This window comes from Cryptotermes secundus, unplaced genomic scaffold (assembly GCF_002891405.2).
Source record: "Cryptotermes secundus unplaced genomic scaffold, Csec_1.0 scaffold846, whole genome shotgun sequence".
Classification (NCBI taxonomy): Eukaryota; Metazoa; Arthropoda; class Insecta; order Blattodea; family Kalotermitidae; genus Cryptotermes; species Cryptotermes secundus.
In genome coordinates, this window is record NW_019739228.1 from 227,787 (window position 1) to 252,566 (window position 24,780).

The 24,780-nt window shown below is 40.7% G+C and overlaps 1 protein-coding gene across 2 annotated transcripts in view; it reads right to left on the reverse strand.

Moving 5' to 3' along the window:
• Positions 1 to 24,780, reverse strand: part of LOC111871786 (cyclic nucleotide-gated cation channel subunit A) — a 215,594-nt gene that overhangs the window by 163,453 nt on the left and 27,361 nt on the right. For both annotated transcript variants that reach the window (XM_033754412.1, XM_023865111.2), the window contains exon 3: positions 17,942 to 18,058. The gene's annotated coding sequence lies outside the window, so the exon portion shown is untranslated. The remainder of the gene's footprint in view (positions 1 to 17,941; positions 18,059 to 24,780) is intronic.

Here is a 24,780-nt window from a genome sequence, read left to right on the forward strand (position 1 = left end):
TACCGACTGCGCTATCCCGGCTCCTCACGTCACGCCGGTAACCAGTCGCTATACCGACTGCGCTATCCCGGCTCCTCACGTCACGCCGGTAACCAGTCGCTATACCGACTGCGCTATCGCGGCTCCTACATAAATACAGTTTCCGCGAGAATCTCACGTGTACAGAACTTCGCAAACCTGCGCTTGGGCGGAAGAGTAATATGGAGATTGATATTGGAAAATCTGTATTCGATAATGCGGAGTGGATTGAGCCGGCTCTGGATAGAGTACAATAGCGAGTTCTTTGGAACGTGCGATGATCCTCCGTTCCATTAAAGCGGGGAATTTCTTGACCACGTTATTAACTTTCAATAGATGAAAGAGACTTCTAAGATTTCAGGTTTTCACGGCGGTGATTTTGAAGAATTCCGTCTTCTGGGATGTGGAACAATGTAGAGCTTGTGTGAACTGACATTTCGGAGAAACGTATCGCCTCCGTCTTCATATTGAAAATGGAGGCGATACATTCCTCCGAAACGTCTTTTCACCCAAGATCTACATGGCGCCACATCCCAGAAGACAGCATTCTTAAAAGAAAGCTTGCTTCAGTTCGTTAGACTGGTCTTGATCATTTTTACTTTAATTTATAACCTTCGAAATTCATAAATTCGGACTTTATATGTTTGTCATAATTTTATTGCATTCCTCTTAATTCTGATAATGCGCGGTTAACTTTATGTTCATTCGATGCATTTAGCGAAGCAGTCAATCTGAGGCCACATCTCGGCCCCACCGCTTTATTTACTTCCATATATCTGAGTCATATGCGACGGCAATAAAACAGACATTAAACATTTCATAAGAAGAATACGACACAAAAAAACTGGAAACTTTAGACATTCGCCTGATGAACCACCTTAGCGTACGAAAGTGATACATGTGCTCGTATTTTTATAATCATCTTCATAAGGAGAGACTGCAACATTGATTCGAAAACAGGATATGTAAGATGTGCTCTATATCCTGGGATATAACGCCGTGTAGTCCGTTGGAAATCAACAGACGTTCTGGAGGAAGATATCTTCAATCCTGAAGAAGCAAGTAATACGTTCTTCCGAAACGACTGTTGACTTTCACTGAACTGTTTGGTATTATATCCTACAACTTTGAACTCTTATAATCTTCGCTGTGGAAATCTTATATCATAAAGATATATCCGATATCAGAGATGCCCACTCCGTCATCCTCATATATAGCGCAAAAATTTTCAGACCCCCCATGTTACATTTATATTTATCAAAACGTACTTACTTACTTACTCATGCAACTGAGCTCTTCTGGAGGAGGTGCCAATTATGCAGCACCTCAAGAATTTCCCAGCATTTTATGGAACCAGAAGGTTCATTACCGTGTTCATATGAGCCTCCACTGGTCGCTATCCTGAGCCAGATCTATCCAATCCATACTATCCCATCCTATCACTCTAAGATCCATTCTAATATTGTCCACCCACCTACGCCTTGGTCTTCCCTTTGGTCTCTTTCTTTCTGGCTTTCCCACCAATATCCTATACTCATTCCTCGTCTCCCCATTCGTGCTACATGCCCTGCCCACAACTTCCTCCATAACTTGCTCATTTAATTATACTTGGAGAAGAGTACAAGTTATGAAGTTCCTCACTATGCAGTTTTCTCCAACCTCCTGTCACTTCATCTCTCTTAGGTCCAAATATTCTCAACACCCTGTTCTCAAACACCCTCAGTCTATGTTCCTCCCTTAATGTCAGAGACCAAGTTTCACACCCATACAGAACCACAGGCAAAATTATAGTTTTGTATATTCTAATTTTTGTTTTTGGACAACATACGAGAATACAAATGGTTATGGACTGAATGGTAGCAAGCATTACCCGAGTTCAATCTCCTCTTAATTTCTTCCTGAATCAGGGTTCGATCTGTTATCGTTGTCCCCAAATATCTGAATTGTGCTACATTTTCAAAACATCTGTTTCCCATCTTTATATCATGATTCTGCCCTGCATTTTGGTGACGAGACAGTAACACATACTTAGTTTTCTCTCTGTTTACTTCTAGACCAACCTCTTCACTTGCGTAAATTAAAGTTTGTGTGTTTTTCTTTATAGTATCTACATTATCACCCAGTAGATTCACATCATCGGCATACACCAACAGCTGATGTGTCCTGTTTAATTTCAGTCCCACCTGGTTTTCCCGGACCTTCCGAATTGCATATTCTAAGACAAAGTTGAAAAGGAGTGGCGATAAAGCATCTCCTTCTTTTAGACTATTCTGGATAGGAAATTTATCAGACAATTGTTTACCTACGCGGACTTTACTATACGTTTCATTTAAACACATTTTAATCAACCTAACTACAAGTAGTTTCATGGATATCCCAAACTCTATTAGAATATTGTACAATACTTCCCTCCTAACGTAATCATATGCTTTCTTGAAGTCTATGAATAGCTGATGTATTGTCTCATCGTACTCCCATTTTTTCTCCAGTATCTGACGAATGCAAAAGATCTGATCTGTAGTTGCTCTGTTACTTCGAAACCCACACTGATGATCCCCAATAATTTCATCTCTATATGGACTTAACCTTGAAAGAAGAATATTGGATAAAATTTTGTATGAAGTTGATAGCAGTGATATCCCTCGATAATTACTGCAGTCAGTTTTGTCACCCTTCTTGTGAACTGGTACAATAATAGACTCCTTCCAGCGATTTTCCTTATTCTAAACAGAATTAATTAGCTTAAGGTGCTTAGAACGTAATATTTTGCCTCGTGCTTGAATAAGTTCTGCCTGAATTTGATCACTACCTGGCGATTTATACCGTTTCAATTTTGCAATAGCACTTTCAACCTCAAAAGGGCTAGGATCAGGTATTAACGCATCAGCTGTATCGATTTTTGTCTGCCTAACAGCACTGATCCTATGTACATTCAATAACTGAGAGAAGTAGTTCCTCCACCTATTCAAAATGTTGTGGAAATCTGCAAGCAGATCACCATTCTCATCCTTCACTAAGTTACTGGTAAGCTGGTAACCCCTCTTAAAGTCATTTATTCCTCTATACAGGTCTCTAATGTTCTTGTTCTTACTGTTCATTGCAAGCTCATCAATTTTGTCTTTCAGATATTCTCTATTTTTGTTCCTGAAATGCCTGCTGGTTTCACGTCTTATATTATTCAGATTATCCCCATTTAACTCGCTTGGATCCTGTAACCATTGCAATTTGGCCTGCTTTCTTTGATCTAATAATTTTGAACATCCTTCATCGAACCATGGCTTATGCTTCTTCAGTTCATAATAACCTAGACTATCTTTGGCAGACATTTTTATATTCTATCTAATAGTTTCCCAAGTTTTATGAACTTCCACCTCAGTGTCCAAGTTTTCCAAAGCCGTGAACCTATTTGAGATTTCAACAAGGTACTGTTCTTTACCCTCTACCTCATTTAATTTCTTGAGATAGAACCTCTCCATATGAACTTTGTGTGTTATTTGTTTGCTCACTGCCAGTCTTTCCCCAACCTTTGCCACCATCAGGTAGTGGTCAGTATCACAATCTGCTGCCCTGAATGACCGGACATCAAGTACACTTGAGATTTATCAAAACGTATCCCTCATAATTACATCAATTCTTCTCACGCGTAACCCAGCGGGACTGCTAATATATCAGAGTGAGTGTGTACATATATGTAAGTATACATGTATACATTATACAAGTATGTGTATATACTATTTATATATATCGTGACGTGCATATCCATTGCTAGGCAATGACTCGGTAAACACATTTCCGCTGAAGACAACTCGCATAAAAATACTACGTCTATTGTTAGAAAACGGATCGGTAGGCGCACCTCCTTATCAATAGAGGCTCTGTTTTCTGTGTAATCGGTGTAAAATTATTATAAAGAAGGGTGCAGCAGTATGGAGTAGTAGAGTCGAAATTGGCGAATAGAGTTTCGAGATGCCAGTCTGCCAGGGTGTGAGCTTGGGAGCAGAGGAACTGAATTGAGTCAAGTCTTTGGAATTGTCAGTTGCAGAATAATGGCAAGAAATGGATTAGTCTGTGAAAAGAAGACTTCATGTGTGTTTTGGGGTGACAGTGAGACTATGATAAATCCGTTGCAAGGATACGACTAATGAAGACTGAGAACCCTAGTGCGTGTGTAACGGTGAACTGGAATAACGATAGCGCTCTATTGTCTGTGATCCCGAGTTGTGAGTGTTTAAAGTGCAATAGATCTAGTCATCCAATCCAAACCCCCGTCTGTAGTCACCCCTACAAGTATCAATATTATGTATGTAGGATATGTAATCCTATGTATATGTGTACGCAAATATTTATATATATATGTGTGTGTGTGTGTGTGTGTGTCTGTGTGCGTATTTCTCTCTTGATATTATCAAAATCGTCAGTCCTAATCACTCCTGGTAATGTCAGATGCAATTTCTAGTGGTGTAGAGTCCTAAACACATGGCACTTATGACATGAGTGGTCACAAGAATTTTTAGAGCCTTTGTCCAATATTTGTAAGTTGAGTGGCGAGCTCCTAGAATGGAAAATGCTAAGTTTCGAATTCTTCACTGTGTAGGTGAACAAATTCCTGTTTCGAATTCAGATGACCGCAATGGAAATGGCCTTTAGCCCTTGTGAAAACTGTAAAAGGAAAAGATCATATCGGAAAACTTCTAATTTCTTTGTAAGTTTTGAGGTTTTCACGGCGATGACTATGAAGAAAGTCGTCTTCTGGGTTTTGGCGTCGTGTATTCTTCGTTTTGGCTGACGATTCGGAGGAACGTATCGCCTCCATCTTCAGAGCAGGTGAATGGCTTGTGAATGCAGAGAACAGTAGCCGTATTACCTGCCGTATTCACCTGCTCTGAAGATGGAGGCGATACGTTCCTCCGAAACGTCAGCCAAAACGAAGAATACACGGCGCCAAAACCCAGAAGACGACTTTCTTCGAATTTCTTGTTTCGTAGACACTGTATTTCGCTATTTTATAAAACAATGAATAGAGGGCGATATTCACATTTTCCTCATAAAGACATATGACATTACGGATCACAAACGCAATGAAAGTACGAGTAAATAACTGCAGACAAAAGATAACAAAAGCGCGATAAAGGAAATCCATTAAATAAATGGATGTAACGTTTAGAAAGAATGCGTGGAAACTACTTCCGGCAGCTTTCTGTCAGGAGGCCATGATGTGGATGCTTGGAGATCACAGACATCCAATAAAAAGATGGATGGCTTTGTTTTAACCGACTCAAGTCCTTAATCCGTAACGTCGATGACAAGAATGATGATACATGTACGTATATATACAGACAGTGGAAATGATATGAATTTAAGGGTTGCATTCTGGTTGGAGATCCGATTTAAGGCGCATATACATTGGAAAGAAATGCTCGTAATTCGGGCACCAAAAGCAAATGAAATATTAAAGTAATTCAGTGGGTTTCGCTCTGATATGATTAGTGGTTATAGGTTATTTAAAAATTATTTTGGCTGCAAATACTAGCTTTGAATGAGGTTGAAAGAAGATTATGAATGATTAGCAGGCAATTATTTGGAGCGAGGCAGCCGTTGCCTATTTCAACTCATTCGCCTGAAGATACTTTAAAATTTTTCAGTTAATCAACCTGAGATTAGAACCTTATACCTCTGAATATATCTAGACTAAGACTGCTGGACCAGCCCGCTCGGTAGTGTGATATGGTGAAGGCACTTCTCGGTTATTTCGTCCGTGATAGCCACTAATAGTGAGCTGATCAGTTTTCAGTAAAGCCAGTACGATGTTCATCCCATTGGAGACCACACGATGGTTACGTAGTAATAACTGTCTAAAACTGAATTAGGATTAAATGTGAACCTGGCTTCATCGAAATATTTCTCCGAACCAGATAACACAGCAGAACAACCAATATAATATTGCTTGTAACAATTAGAAACTGTTTTATTATGGAAAAAAAATAGATTCATGATTACAGCGTAAGGCAGTACATTTAAAGGTTTATTTCCTTTTCTCACGGTTTTTTTCCGAAGTATGTTTCCTGGAATCTATAACTATGCCAGATATATCCCTGTCACAAAACGGAAGGAGCCCGAATGCTGGCCACGTGTATACAGAATAATTTAATGGCCAACTGAACAAGTAAGAGAAATTGGAAAGGAGAAACAAACAATGCCGAAAATGTACTGCTAATTTACAGCCCTCTCCACGTACGTAGCATACATGGGTATGGGTAGTATGTACATGGGGTGTATTTTGTAACGTAATACATGCCGTTGTGTTCTAAATATTTTTCAATTTGAAATACCTAAATTAAAAGGATACGTGTCAAAAATAATTGTGTTCAGGTATTTTGGAATTCCTCTATCGACTTCTTAATTCCCTATCACTCAAAAAACAAACATGGTAGTCAGCCGAATTCCATCACTCAACAAATTTCCGTTCAAAGTAGATGTAATCCTAGGAAACGTGTACTATTTTTTGCAATGACATTAGACGAAAATAAAAAAAAAATCATAATTCGAATTTGATTAATAATTAATGTTATGTTAGTCGATTAAAATTAAGTTCGTAGATATGTTTTAGTACATATATATATCGCAAAATATCAAATTTAATCTAAATTAATTTACAAATTCGTACAGAGATTGATAGACCTGACATTTCTATTACGAGTTCTTTTATGAGCTTTGTTGAAAGCACGCTTTTAGTATGTTATAAATTGTGAAATTGGTTTCCATCTAGAGAGTCTCGCCTTTGAAGTATAGCTGTAATTTCCGCTGGAATACTGTTCTTCTCGTCTTACGGCTAACCGCCGTGATATAGCGGCAACTTCTCTGACAGTATTGTATTGCTGGAAGCCTATACGTCTCTCATTAGGCGTACGCCAATTTCGGTTAGCTAGCCATCTGGCTCTTGTTTGGTTATATACGTGTAACTACTACAACATCCAATTGAGAATACCGTCTTCTGGGATGTGGCGCCGTATAGATATTGTGTTAACCGACGTTTCGGAGGAGGGAATCTCCTCCAACTACACGTTATAACAAATCCGCGTCGAGGAACCAGCGTGAGCACGTGGCTACAGTCTGCAGTTCCTCGCTCGCAGATTTCTTGTCCCTGAAGATAGTGGCAATACGCTCCTCTGAAACATCGGTTAACACAATATGTAGATAGCACCACATCCCAAAAGACGGCATTCTTCATAGTCACAGCCGTGAAAACCTCAAATCTTACGCAACATCCAATGTTAACTCATACTTTATCAATCTCATTTTATTTCACTGTTTCCACGAAGCGTTTTTCCTCTTTATATTTCCTTTTCCTTCTGATCTAACCAATTGTGAACAGTATTTTGTTAAATATCTTCCATCTTCCTATATTTGATGTAATGTTGCTATATCTGAGACTCTCCTCCAGCTAGTGCCGAGGGCAAGAACACGTGGGTCTATACATCCGCTTCATGGCGTAGTGCTTAATTAGTTAAGCACAGGGACAACTTTACCTTTATATATGAGAGTGAAAGCTGTTCTTTTGCTCTGAGGATAAACATGGATTGAAAGCATTGGGGATGAAAATAACGAGGAAGTTATTTGGACCTAAAAAAATTAAAGTAAAATAGAATTGAGGCAAATTAAATTTAAGAGATTCGACATACTACAATTAGAACGAAAGAAATCAAACAATTTTTTCTTTATAGACATCAACACAATAAACGGAGGATAAGAATTAAAAGTGAAGACGTGTACTTATATTACATCGAGTGTATCGATTACAAACGTGTACAACAAAATGGATCTTCAGACAGCAGCCTCACTGGTTTCTCTGGCTATGACCAAAGACGAAGATTCAAAGTAATAAAAACAGCGTATTCTGAGGTAGCTTTTAAGTTACGGGACACCTCTCTGGGGCTGGGACGGTGCTAATCGATATTGTATAGGATCTGAAGCCTTGGACCAAGCAAATGCATGGCATTTCAATGCTATATTTCTTATTACGCGCTCCATTCTTTAGAACATCAAACAAATATATAATGAAATGATCTTGTTTCTGCATCCGAATCTTTAAATTCCGAAAATGCTGGACGAATTTTGGCCGCACAGAACTTGAAAAGCGAATTTAATTTTGGTTCGTGCTGGTCAATAAAACCTGTAATTTCCTCGTAGCTCAACGCAAAGGGAACCCAATGCTGAGGCTGTAACTGGGTCACGCTGTTCCTGAAGGATATAGGTGTAAATATGTGGACCTGGTTTCCCAGGTTTGGGAAGCCTCGAATCTGAGAGAGTAAAATACGGTCATAAATTCCGCGGGAGTCGGACCCGAGAATGACTGCGCTGGCGAGGGTCAGCAGCAATTGTAAACGACAGTCCCGTCCTCTCGTGAGAGAGGGCGCCCCACACCAACAAACCCGCAACTGCCTGACGGTAACAAAAATCTGGTCTTGCTCCCCAGACTGACCGATCGACCGTTAGTCGTAACATAAATTTGACTTTCACTCGACTTTGATAACCGAGTAGAGTCAAGCATCGAGAATCTTGAGATGGCAGTTAGAAGGGTAGGAAGTTGGTGTGAGATGGCCGCCAGCCTGCGTGGACGTGAGGAACCTGCGCCGTTGGAAGCCGCTAGCAAGCAGCGCAGTGTAGATTATGACTGAGAACACTACTCTATGTGAGTGATTTGTATAGTGTAGTCACGAGTTGAGTGTTAAAGTGTCCAATAAATCCGGCTTACCAATCCAAATCCCGTCTCTTGTCACCTGACAATAATTCGATTAGTTCCGAAACTGGTCAGTACAGTGGGTTTAAGGTGACAGATAATAGTTTACTTGCACTAGACAACAAATTCAGCAACAGTTCCGCCTGTCTGGATGCTCCCGCATCGGAATTAATGCAAGTTAACTCTGTCCCTGCCTGCCACAGCTATCTGTGAAGCAATTAGTGTGCAGGGGAAGTCAGAAACCGATTTTAGCTCTGCTCATACATACTTAATGAAGATGTTCCACATGAAGTCCTAGTAGTCGCGGAGATTTTAATACTCCCCTGGAGAGGACGTAGAGGGGAGAGGGAGATTTTCGATCGATTCATGGTTCTCAGGGGGTACGTCCTGCATAATTAAGCCCTGCTCCCTTGGGAGAAAATCTTAATGTGAGAAACACTTTAGGACATTTTGTACCAAACGCCTGCCGCACTCGGCGTGTATAGAAAAATGTGATCCTGCAGGTTGAGGTAGCTGTAACATTTGTGACAACAGTGTTGTTTGCGCGATCAGTACCGAGGAGTTATAAGGAAGACAACCAGGACAACCAAGTCAGTTCTATACGGGCGTCTGTGAAGAAAGTATCTCCCCTATACGTGACACAATTTTGATGGCTGTTTATTATCTTCTCTTCTGTGTAGATTCTAAACGGTTTCTGACGATGGTGGATAACACATACGTAGAATTACTGGGTTTTGGACTCTTTTCAACGTCCGAAATTCTAGGAAACAGAAAATACGACATTTCGGAAAACGGATCTGTTTCCGTCTCCAGGTTAGGAAGGAAGACACCTATTCATTTGGGCCCCTTAGAAACAGCCAATCTCTCTCCATGGATTGTAATTACCTCTTTCTAAAGGGCCCAACTAAGTAGGTGTCTTCCTTCCTCACCTGAAGACGGAAATATATCTAGTTTCCGAAACGTCGTTTTTTTCTGTTTCCTAGAATTCTGGACGATGAGAAAAGTCCAGAAACCCAGTAATTCTCTTCTGGTGTTCACAAGTCAGTATTTTGTCACATACAGCACGATTTATAAAAGGCCCAATTTGTGTCTGTCATGTGTAACATGAGAAAATGTTAACGGATGATTAAGGTTTTCATTTCATGCATCCTGTTGTGTTACAATATACAACCTCTTTATTAACCGTCACAACACAACAAATATCAAGGTCAATATCAATTAAAATTTTATTCTTGTTTTACAATATAACTTCTGTTTTATATAATCTGATTATTTGTATCTTTTACGTCAAGTGTTTTATATGATTAATAGTATTGTATCCAGTTCAATAGTACTGTAGTTCAGTGGTGTATATATGTTTAACCACGTATTTGCCTGATGATGGCTATTGATAGCCGAAACACGTAACAGAGCCGTAGCTGGGCATTGACTTTCATATTTGTTGTGTTGTGACGGTTAATAAAGAGGCTGGATGATTAAGAGATGATGGACTTTATCGGTACTTAACACTGGCAACAAAGCCACTTGAAGAGTGTAAGCTTGTTTAAGTACCCAGTATATAGCAGTGACGGCATTGCACAAATGCATCACATAAGAGCCTATTTCTGCTTGGGAGCTTATTTCATCGCCACACTTATTAGGCATATTCCCGATAATATTATTTAGATATTAAACACATATTGCAGACGTTGTGACGTTACAAATATCAGTATAAATATTGCGTTTCTAGACATTATCCGGAGTCCTGTTTATATATCAGAGCACAACGTTTCGGGCTCTGGATTCTGTCTCCTTCTTCAAATAAAACCTACCCATTTCGACCCAATCGATAGAGCTAGTCCCTATTTTCTGACACCTGTACCAACACCAAGATATTTTATACAAACCAAGCACAGCACAAACCACCTGCGAGAGCTAAGACAAAATACTAAAATATTACAAACCCTATATTTATGAGGTCTTGCACTAGAGAACTATCGAGATAGATATCCATATGGTACCAACAGAAGAAAAACAAAATTTCCAACTCAATATTCACTCAATGGAATTATAGTTTCTTTACTTCTGCTGTGATAGCGGGAGTCCAGATGGGAGACATGTCCAAACTGGGTTGACTGATCGGATGGTCTAGCAGAGACACGTGGGCAGATTCCTTGTATTTCCTGTACGTTGCATTTGGTTCAATCTGCAAGATCTTCGCTTCTCTCCCACATATTTTGTGGCCTTTTTCGTGGACATGTTAACTTAATTTAAGTTTACAAATTTTATCCTAGTGAGTCATGAGACCCTGTAGTAAGATAGGCATTTAACAACAATTCAGAGGAATGCTCTGTCTATAGCATCAGGATAGAAATCCAGGCCACGGCTGGTTATTTCCACATTCTTCATTGTTCTATATCTTGTGGCCAGAACTGCTGACAGCGTCTTTAAGTAAATTCTTAATAAACAAAATTAGGATTGGGAGTGAGGATGGAAACAACATGTTGTTCCGAAACACTGGTAACCGCCTACCAGAATACACGGTATCATATCCCAGAAGACCATGGCATTAGTCTTCATCATCATCATCATTATCATCATCATCATCATCATCATCATCATCATCATGATCATCATTAAGCCTCAAATCTCATAAATTCACTTAAAGGTAAAAAAAGTAAAGCTATCCCTGTACCAGGCCGTGAAGACCCACAGGGTTGTGTGACGTTGAGGGTCCCACAATGTCTAGACAATAGGCTCACAGACGGCGGTAAGTTTGTCAGCCTTACGCGCCGGCCGCGCTTTACTCCCGAGGAAAATTATTTAATCACTTTAGTCTGTAAAAGTGATGGGCAGTGGCAGAAGATTTTTTTCTGCATAATGAGGAGCTTCATAACTTGTACTCTTCTCCAAGTATAATTAGAATGATCAAGACAAGGAGGATGAGGTGGGCACGGCATGTAGAACGATTGAGGAGACGAGGAATGCGTATAGGATATTGGTGGGAAAGCCAGAAGGAAAGAGACCACAGGGAAGACCAAGGCGTAGGTGGGTGGACAATATTAGAATGGATCTTAGAGAGATAGGATATGATGGTATGGATTTGATAGATCTGGCTCAGGATAGGGACCAGTGGAGGGCTATTGTGAACACGGTAATGAATTTTGGGTTCCATAAAATGCTGGGAAATTCTTGAGTAGCTGCAGAATTGGCGGCTCTTCCAGAAGGGCTCTGCTCCAAGTAAGTATGTAAGTAAGTCTGTAAAAATATTCTATAAGTCCTACATTACAAGAAGTTAGAATGTGTCTCTTTCTTATCACAAGAGTGTTATGTGTAAAATAAACATACTGTGCATTTTATTCATCTTTGTTCAGAAAGATATGTAGTGTCAAATAAGAACAAATAACGTTTACTTTCCGTGGGATCAGCTTTGTGGACGTTTACATAATTGAAATAACTGGAAATTAAGGAGCTTCGTAATTCGGGTAGTTCACCTAACGTTAGCAACACGATTATATTAAGAATGATGAGGTGGGCGGAGCATGTAGCAGGAGAGGGGGCCACGAGTGACGGTGTGGGGTTGGATTTAATTGTTTCGGGACAGGGAACATTGGAAGGATCTTGTAAACACTATCATAAATCTTCCGGTTCCGTGAAGGACTGGGTTCTTCGTCAGCCCCGAATAACTACCGAATGTTCAAGAAGCCTCTGAGCCCTAGCTTGAATTAGTTAACCCTTTCCTTCCGTCCCATATTTTTATTTTTGAAACAGAAAACAATAACATGGTGACCGAACAAAATATTTTCGGTTGGGTAGAGTAAGGAAAAGTTTTCCCTCTGCTTAATTGATCGAGCACTACGCCATGAAGACGTATGGGGGAGTGGATGTAAAGATCCACATTTTCTTGACCCCGGCAATAATTGTGCGTGGTCAACTTCACGCCCCGGCCGCTTTACCTCCGAGGAAAGAACTCCCCGTACTCATTGTATAGGAGGCTGGGTGGGCCCCAGAGCCGGTCTGGACGACGTTGAGAAGAGAAAATTCTTCACTCTACCGGTACTCGAACTCGGACCCCTCGGTCGTCCACCCCATAGCCAGTCGCTATACCAACTGCGTTAATAGTTGGGTATGATGCAGTATAACCTTACATCTGTAAATGGAATGATGAGAAATGATAAGTCGAATCATTTGGGACCTTAAAATTAAATATATTGTTGGCAAGTGTTCCTATTGCTGTGTTGGTGATGACTGGTGATGACTGATGACAAAGAAATTCAATAAAATGCAATCAAGTCTTGATTCATTAAGCGATTCTCCCATCTTCTGTGATGGTCCAATGTTTCTAGTGCAGCGGCCGGCCTCAGCTTATCGACCGCTGCCGGGCCGTCCAAACGGTTTCGTTAGAATATGAATCGATGTCCACAAAGTTGCCAGTGCAGCTGTACCCTGCTGTCCTGTCGGTACAGAAAGGAACTTCGCGACCCTACCGCACCGCGCAAGTGGAGAACTCGCGACCGGAAGCAAATGAATTGAAGGTGGCCGTGTGAGAAACAACGCAGCTGGAGCCCGGAGGCTGAGTCTGCATCCCGTTCTCTCCTACGTCAATAAACATCTCAGCTTGTGTATACCCCTTTGTACGTGTTAAGAGACCCGTTTATGTAGCACGAATTCTACAATTTAGATTGGTTACACGTTGCAGTATAAGCAACATTTGAATACGTAAAACGGTTATATGGGTGACCGCTTGACACCATCCCCCTGCAGAGCCAGGCTAAGCAAGATTAATGTTGTATTTTAACGTCCTATTGCACTATACTGAACAGTATAACACACGCAGTCACAGGAGCAAGACGCAACAAAAGCACAACACACACACAATAGTGAAGGAGTGCTCCAACAGAGGAGGATGGGCGTGACTGGCGTAGTGAGGTGCGACGTACCGATGAGGAATCCTGAACAATTTTAATATTTTTAACGTTTGACATTGGTCAATGTATATGATAGATATATATTTTAGTTATTTTAATGTGAGGACAAGGCATGCAATGAACTAGTTTGGCGTGGATTGAGTAAGCACCTGAAGATGGCATTTTTATGCCGAAACATGTAGTGCGAGTGAGAGAAGGAGATAGATGAGTGTATGCACTGCAAGACGGTTTAAATAAATCATGAGAATATCCTCTTGTCCCCAAGGTCATCCAGCATCTTCTTACGTCTTCTGGTTCGCATACATGGTGTCTCTGTTTTTGGAAAGAGACTATCCAGGAAAAGTGATAATGTGGTAGTTTTTCCATTTTCTTTCCACATCGCAGTACAACAGCCGTTCAGACCACTTTGGTCACGCCTGTTTTTTAACCATCTACCACACAAAAATATCCAGATTAAAAATGACTGAATTTTATATCTTGATATTGTTGCATTGCGGACGGTAAACAACTGAAAATAAATTTTAAACGGAATTAGTTAGATCAGCTCTGCAGTGGTAACAGCTTGACGTCCACATTTCTCCCGTTGATTAGTGAAAGAAAAGGTAGGCCGCCCCATAGCTCAAGCGCTTAGTCACCGCGACGGCCCGGGTTCGATCCCGGGTCTGATCAAGTGGGATTTGTGGTGAACAAACTGGCCCTGGGGTAGATTTTCTCTGAGTACTTCGGTTTCCCCTGCCAATCTTCATTCCACCAATTGCTCCACAATCACCCTCACCTATCATCTGGGGCTGGTACAATAGGCCAGAAATGGCCGCAGTACAAGGGACTTAGTCCCACCACACTAGCAATAAAAAAATAGTGAAAGAAGATCGGATTGCGTTTGTCTCTACAAAACCTACGCATGTGAGTATATCAGCAACGAAAACACCGTAAGTCTTTAATGAACGTGATAGATTCCGAAACGCTGAATTTTACTGATTGCACGAGAAGGCTTAATCGTGGTGAAATCTGATCCATTCCTGATATAGAAGTCAGCCTATTCGGCATAGAATTGCGCACAATTTATCAGGTCCTCTTTAATTACCGTACATGGCATGGCGATGTTACTGAAAAGGAAAGTGCAAATTGCAAGTACGAAACTTAGTTCTCAGATATTAATGATGAAGTATCTCCTTATTGGCTTCGTTGTACCGAACGGATCAGCAGAGCCATAACTCAATTGATGTACTCGTTAGGTGCCCAGATGCAATCCTTATCAAGACTGCCTTAGTACGTGTATAAGTTTTCGTGAGTTTTCTCAGAGTTTCAGATGAATTCATTAGAAATGGCTTCACGCAGACCATGCACGAATGCTCTCACCAGGGTCGGATTTAAAGGGGGCAGCTGAGGCGGGCGCCCCGGGCCCTCAACAAAACAGAAATAGAATCCACGGATATTATCGATAAATTTGCTTCTATAAAATCACGAAAAGTTGGTTCCTATTTTTTAGTTATTATATGAAATGGGTATAAAGGAACATAAAGGAACTGTCCTAATCCGAATTTGATGTCACTGATGGGGGCCTCCTGGTTTTCATTGCCCCGGGGTGCCCCACAACTGTAAATTCGGCCCTGTTTATACTACATACGCTTAGTGGATGATACTTTGACATGAAATAAGAGAAATTTCCTTGTACCGTTAATACTGAGTCGTTATAAGATACAGAGCTATTATATTATACATATAGAAGTGTAGAGTGCAACAGGATACTTAAATACAATATACAGAGCTATATATGCACAAGTATATAAATATACTAAGAACAGACTGAATGACAAATATAAACTTCATCAAAATATAAGAAATTACTGGATAATCAAGGCATATAATTATGCTCGTCTTTCGGCTGCTTCCTGTCCTGCAATATATGGCTCCATTTAACTTTAAATTTTATTAATAATTTGGGAACAATATTTTCGCAGTTGAGAGATGTTCTAGTGTAGAAGAGATCTTCCACGTTGCTTCAGATTTGGTAGGAAATTGATATCCCCTCATATCTTAATGATGTTATAGCTTCTTTGAAGTTAGAAGACGGCTCAGGAAATTTATAAAATTACGTCGGAACTATAGCCGGTCACGGTAGCTGAGCGGTCTAAGGCATGTACTGTCTTCGCTCGCTTGGAAACCGGGATCGTGGGTTCGAATCCCACTCAGGGCATGGATGTTTAGTTTGTGTGTGTGCGTTTTTCTGTGTTTGTGTACGGGTAGAGGCCTTGCGACGAGCTGATCACCCGCCCAAGGAGTCCTACCGTCTGTGTAAGATCTAGAAAAACCGAAGTGAACGGAGAAGTTCATGGAGGTAGGCCTAGGCCCACTGGGGCTGTAGTGCCAAGGAAGAAAAAAAATCGGAACTATGATCTAATAAAGCAATTATAGTTCTCACCTACACACAACAGTTCACTGTTCCTTTCATACTCGTAGGGACGCCAGTTGGTGTTTTCTTGGTTTACTCTCCTGCACTGACGCACGTTCCTTCGGGTTACTAATTGCTATCACATATCATAAGACAACAAACTTCTGAATTATAAGATTAAAGTGAAGTAGGTTGCCCCATGCTTAATTAATTAAGCACTATGCCATGAAGACATGTAGGGGAGTGGTGATATAGCGCCACCATTCTTCACTTCGACACTAGACAAAAATATGTTCAGCATCGTGCCCATGCTGCTTTACTCCGGGTAAGAGCCGCCGGTACACTTTGGACAGGAAGCTGGTTGATCACCAGCAGGACCATGGTATGGACTGTATGGACGGTACGCTTTAGACAGGAAGCTGGATGATCACCAGCAGGACCATGGTATGGACTGTATGGACGGTACACTTTGGACAGGAAGCTGAATGATCACCAACAGGACCATGGTATGGACCGTATGGACGGTACGCTTTAGACAGGGAGCTGGATGGTCACCAGCAGGACCATGGTATGGACTGTATGGACAGTACACTTTGGACAGGAAGCTGGATGATCACCAGCAGGACCATGGTATGGACTGTATGGACGGTACGCCTTAGACAGGGAGCTGGATGGTCACCAGCAGGACCATGGTATTGACTGTATGACGGTATGGACGTTGTGGAGCAGAGGAAAATATCCTGCTACTGGCTGGAATCTAACCCGGGCCGTCTAGCCCGTAGCCTATTGCTGTACCGACTGAGCTATGCCGGGTCCTCAAATTGTCAGATTACTGACACCATAATTAAGACGTGTAAAAACGGATGGATAACGAGTACAGGTAGTGTCCGAAAATAATACAGGTTAGTGTGACGTTCTCCCACGGATATTGATTGGAGATCTGAATCGTAGTGACTTTCCCTACGTGTAGGTATCTAATAGGCCGAGGACCAGTCACTTTACAAATTTTCACTGTTTAACGTGACAGGATATTCAATTGTGAGTTTACTTCTGACAGGAGAGATTAATCAACTCTTTGTATTAATACAAGTTTTCCGGTGATCAGTTTAATTTTACTTCAAACGAGCGCCTTTCGGGATTCTTCTAAGAAAATTGACTGATCATTCAGGAAGTTTTACGTGTACGTAGTCAGAGTTCCCTCCACCCCCATGGCGAGATATTGGTACAAATACTTGGCAAGTGAACATTCCCAATCCCTGCTTCTGTAAAAGCACCTCCCGTAGGAAGATTCCTCGGTCTTGAACCTGTAGGAGCTGTCACTGAGAACATGAGGAAAGCATGAAACTTTTAACTTGCTTCTATTCCCTTCCGTTTGATGATTTCAGAGAGTTTTGAATAAATGTACTTGCTTGCAGGTTCTATCACGTACGCACGACGAATCAGTTGCAGAAGAGAAAAATGAAAAAGGAAGGAAAGAAAGGAAAAACAGAGAGATCGGGAAGATAAAAAGGGAAGACGTAAAATTTATGGTTTGAGGTTCAGTACAAAGTATAATGCAGAAGTAAGGTGGGGGTTTCAATATGGGGAGAAACAATAAAAATTATTTGCAATATCTTACATTTAACAGTTATGTTTCAAAGAGGAATTTACGTAGTTTTGGATGAGATGGAGTTCGGTTACTATCGGTAATTTGATACGGATCTTTAGAAAGTAGGTGTGGCCTGTTTGAAAACCATATTGTATAATTTTTCTGTACTCGTAGATACTGAGGATAACCTCCGAAATTCTCAAGATAGGCAGGTACCTAGACAAAATTTTAAACAAATATCTCCGAAATATATGTATAAATCTCCCACTTGTAACTACTCAAGAAGACAATGTATTTACCTTGCAAATCTATTGGTGATGTAACCTCAGAAAGCCCCAGCTGTCATGCACTTCCATTAATGATGACGGTTATATCCAAGTCGGCAATGCAGTTTGCTGTTCGCTTTTCATCCAAACCTAGAAAATGAAACTCACGTTACTGCCAAGAAAGTGATCAAGACATAAACGCTGCTCGTTGCCCTTCTTCTTCAGTTTAAAGACAAGAGAGCAGAGAATGGAGTATAGAGTGTTTCTTTAATATGCGACTGTGTATAGACTGCCTCATAAAAGGCGAAGAGTTTCTCAACTATTTCTTCTAAAAAATGACACTGTTCCACACAGTTTTTAACTAATCAATTTTAAGGCTAACTATGCCAAAGATAACACTTAACCATGGAATTTCTTTGTCCTTGTACTTCGACCAATGTTTTCTGCTGCGAGCCGGAATTGTGAAACTGGCAGAGACGGCGGTTGCGTGGGAACGGCTGTGTAAACACGTTAGTTGCTAGGCAGTGGTTCAGTGGACGTCACGTGACCGGGATCGCGCTTACACTCAACAGTGGAACAGTGGCTCAGACACGCTGACGACGCTTCCCTGGTTCTGCCGCATGGGCCAGCAAGACTGCAGCAATTTCTCCACCACCTCAGCAGCTTTAGAGCTACCATCAGATTCGCAGTGGAAGTTGAAGCTAATTTTACTCTTCTGTTCTTGCACGTCTTGGTCATGAAGAGGGGCCCTACACTGGCCACGAAATTGCACCGGAAACCTACTCATACTGATAGTTATCTGAGCTCCAAGTCCAGCAACGCATATCAAGTGAAAAGAGGAGGCGTTCATAGCTTGATCAGTCGAACCAAGGTCTTGTGTCAGGATGAGAAGGATTTCAACAAGGAAATTATGAACAAAAGATATGATCTGCGAGGAACCAGCAGTCTGTAGCCACCTGCTCACGCTAGTTCCTCAACCGCGGATTGTTCTACCCTGAAGATAAAGGCGTTACGTTCCTCCGAAACGTCGGTTCACACAAGCTCTGCACAGCACCACGTCCCAGAAGGCGGCATTCTTCGATTTCCAATTTTGTTCAGTATTGACCAACCAATGTCAGTCCACCGAGCAAAAGTTGATTTCCTTCCCAGAATAACATTACGCGTGTAGTCAGGGTCAGTCGTTTATGAGGAAACATGTGCACTGTCTTTGCACCGATATTTATAGAATGAAGTTCAATTAGGGCTCAAGTTTGTATTGCACTAATACAAACAAAAAAAAGCAAACTCCGTGATTTTAGTCCGCAAGCGAACTATACCGACCGAACGACCGCAGCTTCTCGGCGAAGTTAATGCCAACTTATGCGGATAGAGGGTGTCACGTGGTCGGTGCAACGAATCCCCAAAGCCATTAATCTCTGTTTTCTAGACAGGAGCCGCTATTTCCTTGAAATAGCTCCTCAATTAACCTCACGAAGATGAGTGGACCCCGTTCCAGAGCCACTACTTCTCAGAAAATCTGATAGCTCCTGGAATCGAACCCGGACCTCGGGATCTGAAGTCAGGAACTCTGACCACTAAACCACAGAGGCGGCATTATATTGCACAAATACGATGTAAAATTATATTCAACAATCCTGCCTTCTGCGATATAATATTGCTCACGCCTGTGAAAAATTCTGCTTGCTTGTTTACTGCCTACTTAATAACACTTTCTTGTTTGGCTTATTTTTCAATCTTGAAGATGCAGATGACACTTTCCTCCGAAACATCATTTGAATTTTGCTGGACTACATTGCGTTATAGCTCAAAAAATATAAACCTTCATAATGAACGCTGTGAGAACCTCAGACCTCATTTAAATTGAATCTACCAGTCCATACTAAGAGTAGACCTTCCGATACGAAATACTGTTGAAAATCATTGAATATTTTGCGTACGGGCAATGACATAGGCTCTTCCAATTGTACGCTCTTTCATGAAAGTTTCACAATGAACTGCTTACGTACTAGTAGCCAAGTTGTTACAACGTTGTATCAAAATCACATTCGTCGTCTGCAATTTTCTTCTAGACCAAGGGCTTCCAAACTACTGCCCACGATGTGATTTTATCCGGCCCGTTAAAAATTGTGCAGAAATGCGCCAATTGAACTAATTTTCCAATGAGTACTGATAAAAAAATACTTGTTCATAGATTTCAAATTCATTAATTAAGATTGTGTTTAAAATATATTGATATTCCATATTATGTTAATATTAATATTATTCACAATTTTACTAATTCTGGACCATATACTGCGCGGTATTTCTTCGTACTTGTTCGGTCTCGATCGGCAGTGTCACTTCTTGGCAATGTAGGTAGCGCGAGCAGTTCGTTACTAGCCGTCTTGTGCAGAAGACATCTTTCAGTGGTGCANTGAACATTTAAAATTGCTACTTGTGATGAGCGTTTCAAAATTTGAACCTCAATTTAATCATATTTTAAGAATGCAAAAAGAGTTCAATCATTCACGTCAATTGTTTTATTATAATTTGTGATGAAAATATGAGCATTTGTTTTTACGGTCTGTTGTCATTAATATACGATAATTTATTCTCACGTACTTTGTATTTAGTTTATGAAATTCTGTGCTTTCAATAAAACTCATATACGTAGTGTTATTAATTTCTCATTTTATCCGGCCCATTGAAAGTGCTGAATTACCTAATGTGGTCCGCGTTTCGAAAAGTTTGGAGACCCCTGTTCTAGACTCTTCCTCTGCTGCAGGATTCGCTCTATGTTTACACGGAGAACTACATTAAATACTTCTGAAATGTTGTCTTCTACCTGTAATAGGATTACAAAAACTGCGTGACATGTATAATTAGTCTCCTTTAAGTGACCTACCCTACGAGAGCTGCTCAAATGGAGTTCCGAAGCACCTTCGTGTGTACCAACTGTGCATCCTCTTTGTATTTCGCCGGTAATGCCAACATTTGTGGTATAATTTTATCTCAGTATACGAAAGACTACCAACTCACATTTAGATCTCAACAACAAACGAACTTTATGTCTGTTTGTAGGCTACTAATTGCTTCAAATGTACGCAGAATGGGGAATTCGTATCTTATCTTCTTATTTCATGGCTCGAAATAGGAAAGATTAACCCCGAAGTCAGGATCATGGGTTAGAATCCCGCACAAGGCATGGAAGTTTGGTGTGAGTATGCGTTTATTCTGTGTTCGTGTTGTCCTGTGTTTAGGTAGAGGCCTTTCGATAAGCTGATCACCTGTTCAAGGAGTCCTACCGTCTGTAAAAACGATCATGAAACTGAGAAATCAGCCTTATGCTCCAAAGTTTCAGCAAGAGGAGAGGAAAAGAATCCCTTAAAGCCCACCTGCTTTAACACATTAAACTCTGTGTTCCGCCTACAGAATATAGCTCTATGTTTCATACGTTTCTCACAATAAACAAGGATGTTTTCCCTAAACAACATTAACTGGTTGATCCTTGCAGTGGAGATGTTTGTTTCCAGTGAAATATGAACTTAATTTATGTATATTGTCACGTATATGAGGTTGTGGTGACGAATAATATTGGGTTCTGGATTTGATGATTGGATTTATTGATATTTCTTTACAATTACAGTTAATTATGACAGCTAACAATCACTCTTGACCGCTGAGGCCTATCTTCATTCTGATTCTCGTTCTACGACTGACTTAAAACAACCTTTGTTGTCCCCTATAAACCCTCGGCACGGACCACACACAGAAAACACTTCGAGATCACCGTGTTCTAACAATTCCTCTGCTGTTATAGAGGTGTGTTTACGTTACCTTGGATTAGTAACGGCAGTCCTTCCATTGTTGCCTGCGCATTCGTTGCAGCGAGAATATATTTAGCAACCCATAGCCTAGCAATGACCGCACATGTTACAGTATTGTCTAGAAGAAATTTTGTCTTTAAATATTTAATGTTCGTATTTAGCCTACTTCTGAAAATTCAATAGTGAATTTTAAACCTGAGAATTTCTGTCTACATTCTAAAGTAGTGAAGTTCATATCCTGTGCTCATGTACACCACAATTATATTCTTCAGTCGGTAGAAACAGACACGCGGTAAACATTATGTGTTATGACACATATTTTCATCCACAAGCAGATCTCTTTATCGCAACCGGATCATCATTACCCCGAACCGTTGAATTAACTTCCACGCCCCGACATGTTGGATTTTTTCTAACACGTGGCCCTTCTAGAAACATACAGCATCCAGATGAAAGGATTCTCATAATCACAGGTAATTTGTAATCCAGGGTGGTTTGGGGGGCTGTGTTAGAGGATATTCTTGGTACTGCTGCTACATGCAGCTTTTTAAAGGGAAATACAAAATAAAAAAAACAGAGGTCACCTGAGACACATATGAGTAGATAGGAGGATAATATTAAGTCCTTCTGTATATATATTTATTTAACTATTTTGTTGGTAGCTCAGAATATAGAGATATTTCTCTTCTTTACACATTCACAACGGCTCCAGAGCCCACAAAATGGGTGTTGGGTGGGGCTCTATTTCCTCAGCTAAAGCGGACGGAGCTTGAAACCAAGGTTTAAGTGTGGAGCTATACCTTCATTTCCCCATGCGCTTTCGTGGAAATATGCTTAACCATTTAAGCACATGGACAAATTTACCTTGCATGATAATAAGTTAATAGTCAGCAGTAAATTGGTATCGATGGCGAAAAAAGAGACCGAGGAATATTTTCAGATATTTCCCCGTCATAGAGGAAGGGAAAACTCAGGATAGAGGGTCTCCTGGCTAATACTTGAAGCCGGGACCTTTAGCACAGTGCAAGAGCGCCACCCTCTCGACAGAGACGCTCTCTTATTGGCATGGATTGTAATATTTCATTATTTCACTCACTCACTCACTCATGGAGCTGAGGCCTTCTAGAGAAGGTGCCAATTCTGCTGCTACTCAAGAACTTACCAGCATTTTATGGAACCCGAAAGTTCATTACCGTGCTCACAAGAGCCATGTACTAGTCCCTATCTTGAGTCAGATCAATCCAATCCATACCATACCATCCTATCTCTCTAAGACTCTTTTTAATATTGTCCACCTACCTACGCCTTGATCTTACCAATGGTTTCTTTCCATTTGGCTTTCATTATTTATAAAATATAAAATAAATGTAACGTGAGAATATGAACTCAGTTTATGTTGCTCCAGATCCAGCGTCTTCAGAGAAACCTTGTGAACAGTGAAGCATGTCGTAAGGGTCGAATTTAAGGGGATGGAGAGCTATGGGGTGATGTCCCCAGAGTCTCCAAAAAACAAAAATTGAATCCACAGAATTTACCAAAAAAAGATTATCTAAAATAATGAAAGTTAGTTTGTACTTTTAGTTACCAGAAGAAATAAGGAAAAAGGAAGAAGTGTCAAAAACTGAATAAGTTGGTATTTTTAGTTACCCTAAGAAATGAAAGAGAAGAAATAATTCTCGTAAACTAAGTCTGTCGTTTCTGGTGCCGTCCTCCGTATTCTGATTGCCCTAGAATCGTCACTCAGTTAGACCAGAGCGATCTGCGAGACAATTCGTCTAATATTTAAGTACTATATTTAATGTTCAAAATGGCGGTTACAGTGTCCGCGTGGTGTATTCTTTTTTGGTCTTGGCCCTCTATAAACATTGGGGTCGTAGGTTAAAATTTGTTCGAGGCATGGGTTACGTTTTACTTTATCTGCATACGTAGGGGTCTTAAGCTGGACCAGTCCTTGCTCAAGAATTCCTACTAAAATCCTAAAATAATCTGTGTTTCTGAGTTAAGTGTTGGTTCTGAAATAGGTTTGAGCAACAGCTCAAAGCCAAGAGTCCAAATGTTCCGTATTTTGATAACTAACTGTGTACAATAGAGTCTCTTTTTGAAAAGCCAACAGTCGCTCAGGTAATTAAATATTATCACGTAGTATGCGTGACTATAGACAGGGTTTCGATGGGGAAATGTATTTATTGATCACTTACAGGTCGTAACCACAAATGACTATAACAGTATCGCTGTTTCCACACTTTAGAGTTCACTACAGCACACAGTACTGTGTTCTCAGTCAGTTACTAAGTGTTTCCTACTAACATCTCCAACAATGTCTATTCCTTTGCCTCCAGCTCAAGTCCTTTGTTCACAAACTCCTACACAGAAGTGAATAACCACTGACTAAGCTCCAAACCTCATCTCGCTTATAATCTCTCGGCACGGACCACGTAGAAAACACAACTCTTTCATTGTTGTAGTCCAACTGTTATATTATTAAAGGTATGATGTCCAGGAACGGGAATGTGTTCACCGAGCCGTTGCCCAGAAACTGCCCTGGTATATCCGCCCATATCGCGGTCGTTGCATAGCAACGGTTAAACATGCTATACATGCTTCAATATATACCACCGTTTATATAAGCCAAAAATCGTTGCCGCCTTCACAACAGCCAGCCACATTTTCTTAAACTGAGTCAAATGAATATAGTCTACAAAGTCCCATCATATTTTTTAATAGTTATTTTAATATTATCTTCCATCTACACCTGCATCTTTCAAAGGGATCTCTTCCTTTCAGGTTTCTGATCATACTGCATGCATTACTCATTTCACTTATGTGTGCTCCGATGTTAAGGTAAATACGTGAATCAATGTCCATTTAAAAGACTCAAGCCCCCTGCACGTATTGACAGTAAGAGGTCAGGGAAATGTGTGCACTAGAGGCCGCGCAATGAGAGAGCGGGTATTGCTGCTGCGCGGTAAACAAGTCGAGAGCCTTCAGGAACGACGCTCCTCTTTAAGCAGAGTAAATAACCGACTGGCAAGTCTTGCCCACTCCAGTAATGCTTCCTGATCCCTG